This window comes from Protopterus annectens, chromosome 1.part1, assembly GCF_019279795.1.
Source record: "Protopterus annectens isolate FY-2018-M chromosome 1.part1, PAN1.0, whole genome shotgun sequence".
Lineage (NCBI taxonomy): Eukaryota > Metazoa > Chordata > Ceratodontiformes > Protopteridae > Protopterus > Protopterus annectens.
The window spans coordinates 1,890,600,286-1,890,615,152 of record NC_056726.1 but is presented as its reverse complement, the minus strand read 5'-3'; positions in this window follow the sequence as shown (position 1 = coordinate 1,890,615,152).

Below are 14,867 nucleotides of genomic sequence, written 5' to 3'. Positions count from 1 at the left end.
AATCTGTTAACATGCAGAACTAGAACTATTGACCCATCAGCCTCAAAAGCCTTGCCTGCAAGGCTAGGGAAGGAATCATCATGGACCTTATCTACACCAACATATGTGACCTTCAACACACTTGACCCAACCCATTTTGGTTTTGTCAGGGGTAGGTCTTGCTTATTTAACCTATTGGACTTCTTTGATACTGACCTCAAAGACCTGGATGAGGGATGTCAAGGCATACTGCATATGATGAGTTATCCAAGGCCTTTGACACTATCCTCCATTCATGTATCATAGAGAAAAATCTCCCATATGAGAATTAACCCATACATTAATAGTTGGATAGCCAACTGATTCACTGACAGAATACACACTGTTGAAATTAGGGACTACACCTACACCACTAGGCCCCTTACCCATAGAATATCACATGGATCTGTGCTGGGCTATCAACTGTTTAGAAACTATTTCTCAGAAGCCCAGGCAAAGGTAGATGGCCTATCTTTTGCCAAGTTTGTAGATGGCTGTCAATGGGACACAGTCATATAGAGTCATCCAATAAGGGTAACATATTAAAGAAGGGGCTGACACAGACAAATGATTGGTTTCAAACTCTCAGACTGAACCTTAAAGCAAACAATACCTCATTGTGCCCTTTGGCAATGAAGTACCCCTGATAATTATGATATACATAGCAGCCCTATAAGCCCAAGTGCAGTGTTGTGAGCCTTGGGAACACATGTTGATGTATATCTACACTTCAATCACTATATGTCCATGGTGGTGAGACATGCATTCTACATTTTGTACCTCATAAATAAGGCTATCACATCCAAGACTACGGACGTCATAGCTCTGTTGTACTCTACCTTTATCAGACCACTAATTGAGTGCAGTGCTCCCTTCTGTCTGTACCTCACCAGACACCTACAGCAACTTGATAAAACACAGGGGTTTGTGACACAAAGAATCCAGGGCCTCTAAAACATGACATACATGGAAAGACCTGTCATGGTACTCAGTATTATGCAGGCTCCTGTGAGGTGACCTATACCTGGCCTACAGAGTATTCTCAGACCCAGCCCTACTGCAAATGCTGGACATCTGCAAATCAAATGAGGCAAGAATAACTTGCTACAGGGATCTCAACCTAGCCTGTGACATAAACAGAGCATGATGGGGAGACAGATATATCACCCAGCAACTGACACTCCTCTGTAATAGGCTCCCACTGCATATGAAGCAGTGCTTCTCAATTACCCTATTCAAGTGCAACATTGACAACTGGATGGGTGATTGTAAATTCACCACTGGGCTGGCACCTATGTCCATCATGGACAGGGCCAGTCTGTGCTGATCACAAAGCTACTCTGCTAACAATGACCATCTAACCATACTTTATAAGGGTACATGTGTTTTTACATAGCTAGAATTGCAAATGCCCTAGAGCCAGTAGACTAGTGACCTAAAATGCTATGAATATATGCAGGCCTCCCATCTTCTCTCCAACCTGGCCTGTTGATGTCATCCACTATAAGTTGACCTGCAGTCTTGTAAAAGTCAGATTTGTGCTGTGGCACTTACATATTGTACTGAGTTCTGTAGTTTGTGTACCTAGATAGGTAGGGGTTCTGTTCTCAATGCAGTCAACTGTGTGTGTGTGTGTGTGTGTGTGTGTGTGTGTGTGTGTGTGTGTGTGTGTGTGTGTGTGTGTGTGTGTGTGTGTGTGCATGTGCGCATCTAGACAGAAGAGCATAAGTGTGTACCCTGCAGTTTCTGCTCCAATGCCATGGATTCATGGTATTTTGATACTTGCACATGCTTACACATCCATTTTGTGCAGGCCTCCAAACATCTTCTCTCCAACATGGCCTGCTAATGTCTTCTAGTATAAGTTGACCTGCAGTCTTGTAAAAGTCAGACTTGTGCCATGGGGCTTGTGTAAAGTACTGGGTTCTGTAGGCTGTGTACTTAGATAGATAGGGGTTCTCTTCTCACTGCAGTCAAGTGTGTGTATCTATGTGTGTGTGTGTGTGTGTGTGTGTGTGTGTGTGTGTTTGTGCTCTTGCTTGACATTACAGAGATAATTTTATACCAGCATGTGGGACAAATTTATTGCCATATTCTCCTCAACAGACACTGCTAATGCCATCAGCTATATCTGATTTGCGGATATGCACTATTCTCAACAGGGTAGGTTCAGAGACTTGGCTGTAGGTCAGGCAGAAGTCACCTCATCCTGTACAATACAGATTACAGTGCCATGGCCTTCTGTCTATCCACATTCAGCATGACATGGTTTGTAGGCCCTGCATTTTCTAGATGAGAAACCCTGTGGTTTCTTCAGCTGCTGCATGTGTCTGGTGAGGTATATGCAAAACAAAGCATTATACTTTTTTAGTGTTCTGATGAATTTTGAGTAAATTGCTGTCATAAAAGCCTAAGATCTGAATATGATGGGCATGACATATGATGTGCACAGCATAGGCTTTCAATACCAGTGTGGATACTTGGTGGTCAAAGTTCAGATTGCTATCTACATGTGTTCCCAGTGCTTGCATCACTGGGTTTCAGCATAGTGGGACTGTTATCAATGCTGTAATTAGCATGTAATTCCACTTTTCAGAAGGACAACATAAAGACACATTTCTGAAATTATTTGTTAATCATTTAGCTTTGTCACCAATCGTTTGTTTGTGTAAACTCCTCCTGTAGTATGTTATCATCATTGGTGGACTCAATGGTTGGACAAAATATGCAAGTATCAACAAATTTCATAAGCCAATGGCCATATATTTTACCCTGAACTGTCAAGAAATAGATTCCAGACAGTAAAGGGCCTAGCACAGATTTCTGGGGTTTGCCAATTGTGACAGTTCTACTGGTACAGGAGGATTCATCAACTTTCACAATATGTGCTCGGTCAATGAGCCAATTGGTTACCCACTTAGTGATGTAAGGGTTAAGCCCCAGCTTGCAGACATTCTCAATGATACCTGCATGGTGGATAGTGTCAAAACCCTAGGCAAAGCCAGACCACGATAGGCAGTATGCACTGTCTTACCTTCGTCCAGGCCTATCACACAGAATCAATGGACTATGTTCCCATAAAAGGGTATACATCAGCATGCATCCATCTGAGTTTGGGGGGTGCAGCACCTGATGCATGCATGTATAGACACATCCTCACTCTCCTCACTTGTGAGGTAGACCAACATGTCATCAAGGACCATTTCTTAATAGACACTATTAATATCCCGGGTGTGTGCAACAGATCTGTGGGAGCTGATAATGCTACATCATGTCTGTTACATCTGATAAATGTCCTAAAAGAGGTCATCGAGGGCATGCATGATAACAACACTATCATCTTATGGAACTTGACCAGATAAAGGCATCTGACACAAATCTACACTGAGGTATTCAATCAACACTCTCAGATGTGGCCATAAACAGCTATATCACAAAATGGGTAGACCAATGTATCACATAAGTGGCATCTCACTATGCTGAAATGTGTGAAGTGGCCTATATCTCAGGTCCAGTGATCAGGTCTGTACATCAGGGTTGTCTACTAGGTGCATTTCTGTCCATTAATTAAGTGATGGACATTGCAGATGGCATGCACATCCTATGTCCAAACAGCTGCTGAATAACTACAGATTGTGGGCAATCATTCATTCCAACTGTGATATTAGTATAATTTAGACAGTCTCAATACATACCAATGATTACTGCCATAGAAATGACAACAATTGCAATGACAAGAAACATGGGGGGATTTAATACATCAGGAAAACAAACACACAACGCAAGTATAATGTGGAGATCACACCCTATAATCAGACCAATAGGTATGTGATTTGTGTCGTGGGGTAGATGGTAAGTGGAACATCCACCAGCATGTGGTCACAGTGCTGATTACTTTCTTCTATTTAATGCAAGTACTGAGTATGTGAAGGACATACACATCAGAGGTCATAATACCTTCATAGTTCCCAGCCTTCATCGCACCAATAACTGAGTACAATACACCCTTCTTCATGTAACTCCCTACACATCTTCCACTGATGTGTAAATGAAGTGTATGACTTTTGTCACAGTGAGCTGTCACACAGCTTATTGGCCATACCTAAATATTCTTTTTATGGCATACACATAACCGTATGATGGTGCGTAACACTCATCAAGTTGTTATACCATACTCATGAGTGCTACCTGCTCTGGTGATGTGCACACAACATACATAGGTGCTTGACAACATTACTATCATGGAAATCATTCGTAACAGTGTGGATTGGGTCATATAAACAGCATAAGCCATGCACACTAGTCAACTAGCCTGTATTGCTCATAATGTCACATACAGGTATAGCAGTGTCCCTCCTAACACCTCCAGCTAATGTTACAGTGCCAGGACAGTATGCTTGATTACCCTTATAGAGTGTGTATGTATCATGATAGTTGTATAAATGTATTTTTGCAGAATCATTTATTTATTTTATTTATTTATTTGTTTTATTTTACATTTGTTAACCGGGAAAGTCTGAATGGATTCAGGTCCAATTTCAGTGGAGGCCCGGGGAGAAAAGCTCCAAATGTACAAAAACAAGTGTAAATACAGTGAAATTATTACAATGAGTTATCACAAAACTGAGATTTGTTTAACGATATATACACACAGGTACATGTTTTTCTTTCACATACAGCAAAGGTTGGAAGCAAGTAGCTCAGAAACAAATAGTTAAAGATGTCATCTGAAAAAGGAAAACACATATATTAAGGTGGTTATCATACATGGTGTAGTGTTAACTTTAAATCTTTCCAGTAGGTGGGTGATACACAGAATTTTAATCAGTTAGAGAGTCAGAGTTTTATTCTTGTAGTGAGGATCTCATTTATGAATTATGTTTGAGTGGGGATTAGTCAGGGTTTGTACAGGACAAAGCCACTGCATTTTTAGGTATTTCCTAAGGGATGTTTTGAATTGGGATAAGGAGGGGTCATTGGTGAGTTCAGCAGGAAGTAGGTTCCAGTTTTTACAAGCAGAGTTGGAGAATAGTGATTCACCAGCTGAATTGTTGGTTTTAACAGTTTGCACTAGCAAGTTTTTGGAAGAGCGAAGGGGTTTTAGGATACTGTAGGGGCTAATAATATTTTTCAGTATGGATGTACTGTCTGGTTGGTAGAGGATTTTGTGAGTGTCAGAGGCATGGAATTACTTGTCTATTAACTGATATTGTCTATGACTGGGGTTGTTTTTTTTTTTAAAGTTAAATCCAACAGGCAATAGAAGCAAGAGGTTCACACCACAAAAAATGGTTTATTGCACAAACCCATGAACAAATTGTATAGATAAGCACTTTTGTCACAAATTCTTAGAGACTCTGAGATCACACTGCAGTGAGGAAAGTGCAAATATCATAACTTGCCCCTAGAAAGAAAATAGCACTTATTTCTTACTAAGATTGCATTCTGGTAGGGATAAGGAAATTTGTGATCTTGGAATTGGTATATATAATTAGCGGAAGGGGGTAGGGGTTGCAGACCCCACATGAGCAGGGTTCACTGAATGGCCCTCCAGTACACACCTGGTGGTGTTTTGTGTGTGTGGGCTGACTATGACTTAATTTTTGTTGATATGCCTATACAAGGAAACAGACATTCAACATTAAGTGTTCAATGAGTAGCCATTTGAGTAAAGTTTCTTTCAATTGGTAAACATAGACACACTCAGGCATGTTGCTTTCAGCAATACCTGAGCTTTTGCTCAGATTGTACAAACTTTGTAGTTTCTAGTATGGCACCACTGGCATATCCTTGCTGTGAATCATAGCCAGCAACATTATCCATGTTCTTCAATGTTATTGTATACATTATCCACATTAAATAGTATTTTGTGAATTACACAGGGCTACTTTGCATGTAAAGTACAGTTATGTAAGTAAAACTAACCATAACAGTAGATATTCAAATGAGGACTACTGCAGTAGCCTTAGCTATATGGTTTATATTCTGCCAATTGCTGGCCAGCTTCCAAAGCTTCAGGGCACTTTCACACACCCAAACTGTCATGCAGCTCAAGCTGAGCAGACTAAAAGACATGTTTGAACACAAAGCCCTAAGGCTTTACTGCAGATAAAGAATACACTCCTCTGAGGCATTTAAGGATTGACAGTTAGCTTGCACCTTCCTTTTCTGGGCAGATAAGTTCCCTTTGGGTTTTCTTGATTTTTTTATTTCTTTCCTCTTTAAGAAAGTTATTTTAAAGCTAGGAGTGTTGTGTTTTAGAGGATTGTCTTAAGACTGTAACATACACTTTCTGATTCTATTTTTGGGGGGTTCCTCTATCTCTGTCTCTTTGACTAATGCTAGAATGCACCAGTGTTTTCAATGAGAGAACACTGAGGTTTCTCAGTCTCTCAGAGAATACTATGAGATGTTACAAAAGAATTTTCCAGAATCTACACCCAATCATTCTGTTCTGTTGGCATTAGCTGCTACTTGCTCCTAGTACTTTCTTTTATCCTGAACAAAATCTTTCTTAAACTTACTTTTCTGTATTCATCCCCAATTGAACACCCTCTATTTGTAATTATTGCTTATTGTTGTTACTGTAAAAATATGCTAATTGCTATTATTATTTTTCTCTGTGCTAAATCTGTATTTCTTTTTTAAATGTTTTTTTAATGTTTTTTAATGTGTATTAATATTTTGACTCAGAGCTTTTCTCCCCGGTCCTCTGCTGAAAATGGACATATATCCAGTTGGACCAGCTCGGTCAACAAATGTAAAAAAAAAAAAAAAAAAAAAAAAAAATTGTGTATTACTGCCTGTAATTTTCCCGACAGTCAGCCAGCTGCCCCTAAAAAGGCAAATAGGATATATAAAATTCCTCAGTCTTTTAAATTTTTATGCACTATTCTCAAACCTGGCCCACAGTTATAGCATTAGTTGATCTCACTTCTGCTGAGCACTTAGTTTATTTCAATCCTACTTTCTGATAAGGATGGGAAAAGTATTGCTAGGTATTTGGAAAAATGTATATACTTCTACACCTTAGATTTTCAGAATTTTGAATTACCATGCCCATATGTTAAAATTTGCTCTGACAAATTGTAAAGGTATGAGGGATGTTGTATCTACAGTTTTTCTTGTGAGGAAAAATCTGCCTTAAATAACTTTCTTCGTTTCTTCTATTGCACAGGACACTACTTATTATTTACACTGTCTGTATAACTCTGTTAATACTTCTTCCAGGGCTAAGGCCACTGATACTGTGTTGAGGAGGTTTGCATGGCTGCATTCTCAGAACCTCCCTGATGATTTTAAAATGAGATTGTAAATTCTCCCTTAGTGTTTGACCCTTCTGCTGCAGAGGTTATCAACAAATGCAATGAAAGCAGCAGGTGAGCTGATTCAGTGAATCTCTGAGATTGTTCAACCCTCCTTTACCAACATTTCCAAGGGATTTTCTATCTCTATATCCTATTTTAGCAAAAAACAGAATTAACAATCTCAACAAAATACAGGTACACAGAAGATTAAGAAGAAATGACAAGGGGGTTCAAAGAAGAGGTCTCAAACCTCAAAAAAAAAGAAAATCTGTACACCAGTCATTGCACTGTAGACCAGCGGTCCCCAACCACAGGGCTGCAAACTGGTACTAGGCCAGGGAGGACTTGGTAAAGGGCCGTCATGTAAGTGAATGCCTGTATGAGTGTGTTTATGTGTCTGTCTCCGTGTGTGAGTGAATGTGTGCATGAAAGCAAAAGAATTTATGTGTGTGTGTGTGTGTGTGTGTGATCGTAAGAGTGACAGCGATGTGTGAATGAATGCATGTGTGAATGAGGAAGTGATTGTACGTATGTATGTGGGAGACTGGAAGAGTGAGAGCGATGTATAAATGAATGTGTAAGTGGGCGTGTAGCATGTGGGTGTGAGAGACAGTGAGAGTGATGTATGAATGAATGTGTAAGTGGGTGTGTAGCATGTGGGTGTGAGAGACAGTGAGAATGATGTATGAATGAATGTGTAAGTAGGTGTGTGGCATGTGGGTGTGATAGAGCGATGTGTGAATGAATGCAGGTATGAATGATAAAGTGACTCTGCGTGTGTGTGTGTGTGTGTGTGCGTGTGTGTGTGTGTGTGTGTGTGTGTGTGTGTGTGTGTGTGTGTGTGTGTGTGTGAGATTGGGAGAGTGAGGGCAATGTGCGAATGAATGCAAAAGTGGATGTGTGGCAGGTGGTTGTGACAGACAATGAGAGAGATGTATGAATGAATGCATAAGTGGGTGTGACAGACAGAGCGATGTGTGAATGAATGCAGGTATGAATGAGGAAGTTACTGTGTGTGTGTGTGTGTGTGTGTGTGTGTGTGTGTGTGTGTGTGTGTGTGTGTGTGTGTATGTGTGTGTGTATGTGTGTGATTGGGAAGGTGAGAGTGAAGTGTGAATGAATGCAGGTATGAATGAAGATGTGACTGAGTGTGTATTTGATTAGGAGAGAATAAGAGTGATGTGTGAGTGAATGCAAGTATGAATGAGGGAGTGACTCTGTGTGAGAGATCGGAAAAGAGTGAGAACGATGTGTGTGAGTGAATGCAAAAGAGACTCTGTGTGTGTGTGTGTGTGTGTGTGTGTGTCTGTGTGTGGTATGGACGAAAGGTACAGAAACCTTATTGCTGCTGCTGCCAGTGATTACGCTCACTCTTCAGTCTCTCTTTCTCTCTGTCTCTCTCTCTCTCCCCCTCTCTTTGTCTCTCTCACACACACACACACACACACACACACACACACACACACACACACACACACACACACACACACACACACACACACACACACACACACACACACACACACACACACACACACACACACACACACACACACGAGACAAAGCCTAACAGAATGGGGGGGGGCAAATAGGGACAGTTTTTAAATATTGCTCTTATAACCATAAAAAGTTGCTAGAATGACAGGAGTTGCCTTACCATGCATTTTTCTGAAGGATATGAGTTCTGAAATACAAATGTATATCATTATTTAGTGACTTCAGTCCTCAGATCATCCCAGTGATTTGCCAGAAAATCACAAAAGTTATGAGGAATAGACCAAAACTCAGAAGGAAAAATCTGGATATTCTGTGAAAATCTGTACAGTTGAGTACCTCTCAGACTCTTACTTAGGTCAAGAAAGCTGGACAAAGCCAAAAATAATGGGAGGACAAAGGCCCAAAATAGGTACCCTTTTAAGTACTGCTCTTACAAACTTTGAAAGTTGATAGAAATACAGGTTTTGCATTAGCATGATTTTTCTGAAGGGTTTGAAGTATGAAGCTCAACTGTCTGTCATTATTTTCTGACTTCAGCCTCAATGATCTGCCAGTGATTTGCCAGAAAACATCAACAATTTTATGAGAAAAAGACAAAATATATGAGGCAAAAATCTAGACATTCTGTGAAAATCTGTACAGTTGAGAGGTATGCTGAAAAGAGCTAAATAATAGGCACAGATTTTAAATATTGCTCTTATAAACATAAAATCAGTAAGGTTGCCATTAGGTTTACTTACCTCTCAACCATAGTAGATCAGTGTTATGCTGTTAAGCAGAATGTACACTTTTTTTTGTGATAATTATTGCCAACTGTCCTTTTATTGTACTTTGGAGCTTTTTTCCTCAGTCTGGCCTCCTCGTTAAACAAATGTCAAATAAATAAATAAATAAATATCTACTTTATTATCTGTACCGCAAGATGGTCGGTCCATGGAAAATTGTCTTACATTGATACTGGTCCTTGGTGCAAGAAAGATTAGAGACCACTGCTATAGACCATGCTTGTAAATGTTGTCCATACTTTCACATTTTTAATGTTTTTGTCATGTTATAGTGTGATTGTTTGTATCACAATGATTTTATTACTTTGCTTTGAGAGAATTTTGTTTTCAAATCCAACTGAATATATCAGGGTGCCCTCTTAGCTATCAAATTTTGAATGCAGTATTACCAAAAGTGGCCATTGCTGTTAGAACTTTTAAGAATTTCAATATATTAGAAGCTGGACACAAGAGAACTTTAACAAATCCCTTTAATTCGAAAGGCACATGGTGTAATTGATTTCAGAATATTATACTGCACTCCTGCAAAATCACTGCCTGCCATGAAGCAACAGTAGCTTCTATATTAATTTTCTCTAATCTCATTTGAGATTTTATTTTCTGAGTCATCTTCCTAGAACTGGGTGACCTTAGATAACATTCTTACATGACTGCCTGCAGTAAGATTTGGAAATTGTCTGGTTACATCTCAAGGTTCCTTAGCTGGTACTTGACTGGTCACCATAGTAACTACAGAATTAACACAAAACCATCATTAGTAGTAATTATATCAGTGACAATGTCAATGGGTCCTTCAGCTGATAGTCTTTCCATTAGACCTCCATATGCTGAAACTAAGAGAAACATACTTGTAATTACATGAACAAAGCAGGATAAGAAAATATGTTGCTTTACCGTTCAGACAAATTTTATTTATTTATTTTATTTTACATTTGTTGACCGGGCTAGTCCAGCTGGATAATTTCCATTTTCAGTGGAGGCTCGGGGAGAAAAGCTCCACAGATAAAAACAAGGTTATAGAAATTAAACATTTACAATAAATGCCTGTGACACAGACAGTGAGCAACAATGCATACATATTAGTCTAGCTCAAGTAATAAAAAACACATAGTGCTATCTATGTATTGAGAAAGGCATTAATTCTTTACAGTACAATTATGTGAGGATGGCGTATTACATATTTTAAAATGTATATACATACTTGTAAAAGACATTGTTTGTACCCCCTTTTTTTTTGTTGTTGTTTTTTATCAGAACAGTAGTAACAGTACAGCTATTAAGTCATTTGTGATCACAGAGAAAGATTGCAGTTTTGAAATAAGGAAATATGATAGTAGAAAAAAAAAAGTAGATTAGTCTGGATTGGTACAAGAGCAGAGCCAGAAGTTGTTCAGATGTAAAAGAAGTTTTTTTTTAAAAAGATGAAAGGAGGCTAGAGAGGTAATGTGTGAGGGGAGGTTATTCCATATTTTGCCTACTGAGTTGGAGAAAAGGCAGTTACCTGCAGAATTTGTAATTCTAGTTGTGTTGACTTGTAGCTTTTCGGTGGAGCGCAGCTGTTTCAAGTTATTATAGGGGGTCAAGAGGTTACTAAGAGCAGGTGTCTTTGATGGTTGATATAGAATGTTATGTGTTATTAAGAGTTGTTGGTAGATAAGCTTGTTAGGAAGTTCCAACCAGTGTAAGTGTTTTAAGTTTAGACAGTGGTGAGTTCTATACTGGGATGCTGTGGCAAAACGAGCTATATTGTGGTAGGATGTAGTCAGTTTCCTTAGGTTGCTTTTAGAGAGATTAGTATAAATAGAGGAAGCATACAGTAGGGTAGAGATAAGATGTGATTATGCTAAGGTGGTCCGTGCTTCTGGTGTAAGGAAGGGTTTAATTCTGTACAGTGAACCAATCTTTTTATTAACTGCTTTTATAGTGTTATTGATGTGGTAATCATAGTTAAGATTATTATCAATAGTAACACCAAGCAGTTTGGTAGTAGAATCGGGGGAGATGAGGGAATTATCACTTGCAGTAATAGTGAAGTTTAGTTGAGAAGATTTGTGGGTAGGTGAGAATAGTAATAGTTTTGTTTTCTTGGGGTTGAGGAGAAGACATCTTTTTGAGAACCACTGTTCGACGGTTGAAAAGGTAGATTGTGTCAGTGACTGGAGTTCAGATTGAGTGGAAGCTGTGCAAATAATGGTAGAATCATCTGCATATTGTATACAGGTAGTGTTTTGGATAGATGATTGGAGATCATTAATAAAGATAGAGAAAAAGAGTGTATTGCAAACTGAGGTTTCCTTCAAAATATAGACAATTGTTAGTTTCTAGACATATTAAGAATCCTTTTCACTGCTGGTTTCACTATTTCTGAGAATCTTGCAATGTGGTATGCCAGCAGCTATATGTATACACACAATACCAACTGCTACAATAAAAGAATACTTGCTGGGAATAGATAGTAAACTAGCAACTACCAAAGAAAATAAATGTTTTGATGTCAGTGCTATCATTGAAAAGTGGCCTGCTTACACAAATATATGGGTTTATTCATATGTATGGGCCAAAAACCTTTTGACATATAGTAGGATAAAAGAGACACATGGGAGGCACATGGCTACACTTCCCAATACAGGGAAAAGGAATCAAATGCTGAGTTATCTTGCAGCCTGCTCGGTGAGATGCTCAGTGGCCTAGAACCTGGTAACATTACATGTAACATCACTACTGCCTATCTTCTGGTTCATTCTGCAACAGGTACTTTTCCTTGAATGAGAATATTTCTCATCATCCATACAGAGATTTCTGAATATAACAAGAAAAAAAAGCTACTTCCTCCATGTTTCTCTCTGTCTGCCTCTCTGAATACAAACACACTGACACACACACACACACACACACACACACACACACACACACACACACACACACACACACACACACACACACACACACACAAACACACACACACCTACTCCAGGGTCCAGAGATATCTTTTATGCTATCCATGTAGAAATTTCATGTTCACCACAAGCTGGTATGTCCAAGTTGCCAATATATGCATACACATTTAAAGTATTTACACTTGCTCTTGTGGCATTGTTCATGGCTGGAAAGGGTGTATGAATTTGGTTAAAGAATTTTAAATAAGTATTTTATAAATGTGTGTGTGTGTGTGTGTGTGTGTGTGTGTGTGTGTGTGTGTGTGTGTTCGACTTTCATATGGCCAAGACCATATTATCAGACCTTTAAAAGTTGGAACATCTAATAAAAAAGTAAAAAAAAAAAAGAAAAAAAAATTACCTGAACAAGCTCCCCTGGACCCCCCCACACTCCCTGCTACTTATATATATATATATATATATATATATATCCATATCTATCTATCTATATGGGTCTACCTGACATGGTCGACAGTTCATATGGTCGACACTCATTTGGTCGACAGTTCATTTGGCCGACAAGCAGATTTGCCCCCTTCCCCAATGTTGTGCAACCCTGGAGTTGATATATATAGCTAGGGGGGGTGTGGGGGGCACAGCCCCCCACATCGGGGGGTGTGGGGGGTGAAGCCCCCCACCTAAAATGCTTGTTGATCAAATGAACTGTCGACCAAATAAACTGTCGACCATATGAACTGTCGACCATGTCAGGTAGACCCATCTATACATATATATATATATATATATATATATATATATATATATATACATATATATATATATATATATATATATATATATGGATCTAGGACGTTTGCTTGAGTGAGCAAATGACGGAAATATATATGCTCAATATATCTATATATATATATATATATATCTATGCACAATATATATATATATGTATGCACAATGTATATGTATATATATATATATATATATGGTTCTACCTGACTTCGTCGACAGCGCAGAAGACCGACATCGGAATCCGGAGCTCCAGAAGATCGAAAGTGAAGAAGACCGACGCGAATCGCGAGTGGCAGAACATCGACAATGCAGAAGACCGACACGACGGATGACAACACCAACGCCGAGGATGCCGACATGGGGAAAGGCTGTGTGAGTATGCGGTAGTGACGGACGTTAGGGTGCGAGGCAGGTAAGTGTGGAGATTGACGGTCTGTGGGGATAGGGGTGGGTTAAGTGAGTTAGGGTTAGGGAGCGATAGGGGTGGGTTAAGTGAGTTAGGGTTAGGGAGCGATAGGGGTGGGTTAAGTGAGTTAGGGTTAGGGAGCGATAGGGGTGGGTTAAGTGAGTTAGGGTTAGGGGCGGGTTAAGTGAGTTAGGGTTAGGGAGCGGGTAGGTAAGTGTGCGATAGTGACGGACCTTAGGGTTAGGGTAAGGTTTAGTGTGGGCTTGTAAGGATTTTGGTGTGCTTGTGTTGTGTGTGTGGTTTGTGGAATGGGGATGTGTTTTGTTTTAATTGTTATTGTGGTGTGTGCAGTGTATGGGGTTTCGTGTTTGTGTACCGTCGGTTATTTCGTTGTCGGTTATGTGTGGTTTCGTGTTTATGGACTGTCGAATATGTGGTGTCGGTGATGTGGTTGTCGGTGTTGTGTGGTTTCGACTATGTCAGGTAGAACCATATATATATATATATATATAGATATATATATATATATATATATATATATATATATATATATATATATATATGTATATATATATATATATATATATATATATATATATATGGATCTAGGACGTTTGCTTGAGTGAGCAAATGACGGAAATCCAAACGGCCGGGCATACTTACGCGAAAGTGCTTTTCACCGAAGAAGCACTTCTGCATAAGTATGCCTGTTGCCAAGGCTGTACTACGGTGCAGGTAAGGTAAATTTCCCTTTTCCCCACTGTAGTGTGGTCTCAGAGGGAGAATATTAAAGTAGGGGTATACTTATATATTCTCACTCTGAGGTCGCACTACATACAAACACACACAAAACACCACCTCACAAGCTACTTTCTCTTCGCACACACACATATATCACAGCAACAAAATACACTGACACACACCACAGCCCCTATGCAAACCCCTTAACACACACACACACACACACTTACCTGAAAGCACAACCATAGCGGAACCTTAGAAGGATGAAATTCAAATTGTCCGGTATTCGAGGTTTTGAATTTCATGCTTCTAAACTTTCGCTATTATGTGGATTCGGCTTCTTGGGCTCAAAATACTGAAATTTGAGATTTCAGTATTTCGAGTTTCTGAACGGAACCCATATAAATATATATAGATAGATATATAAATA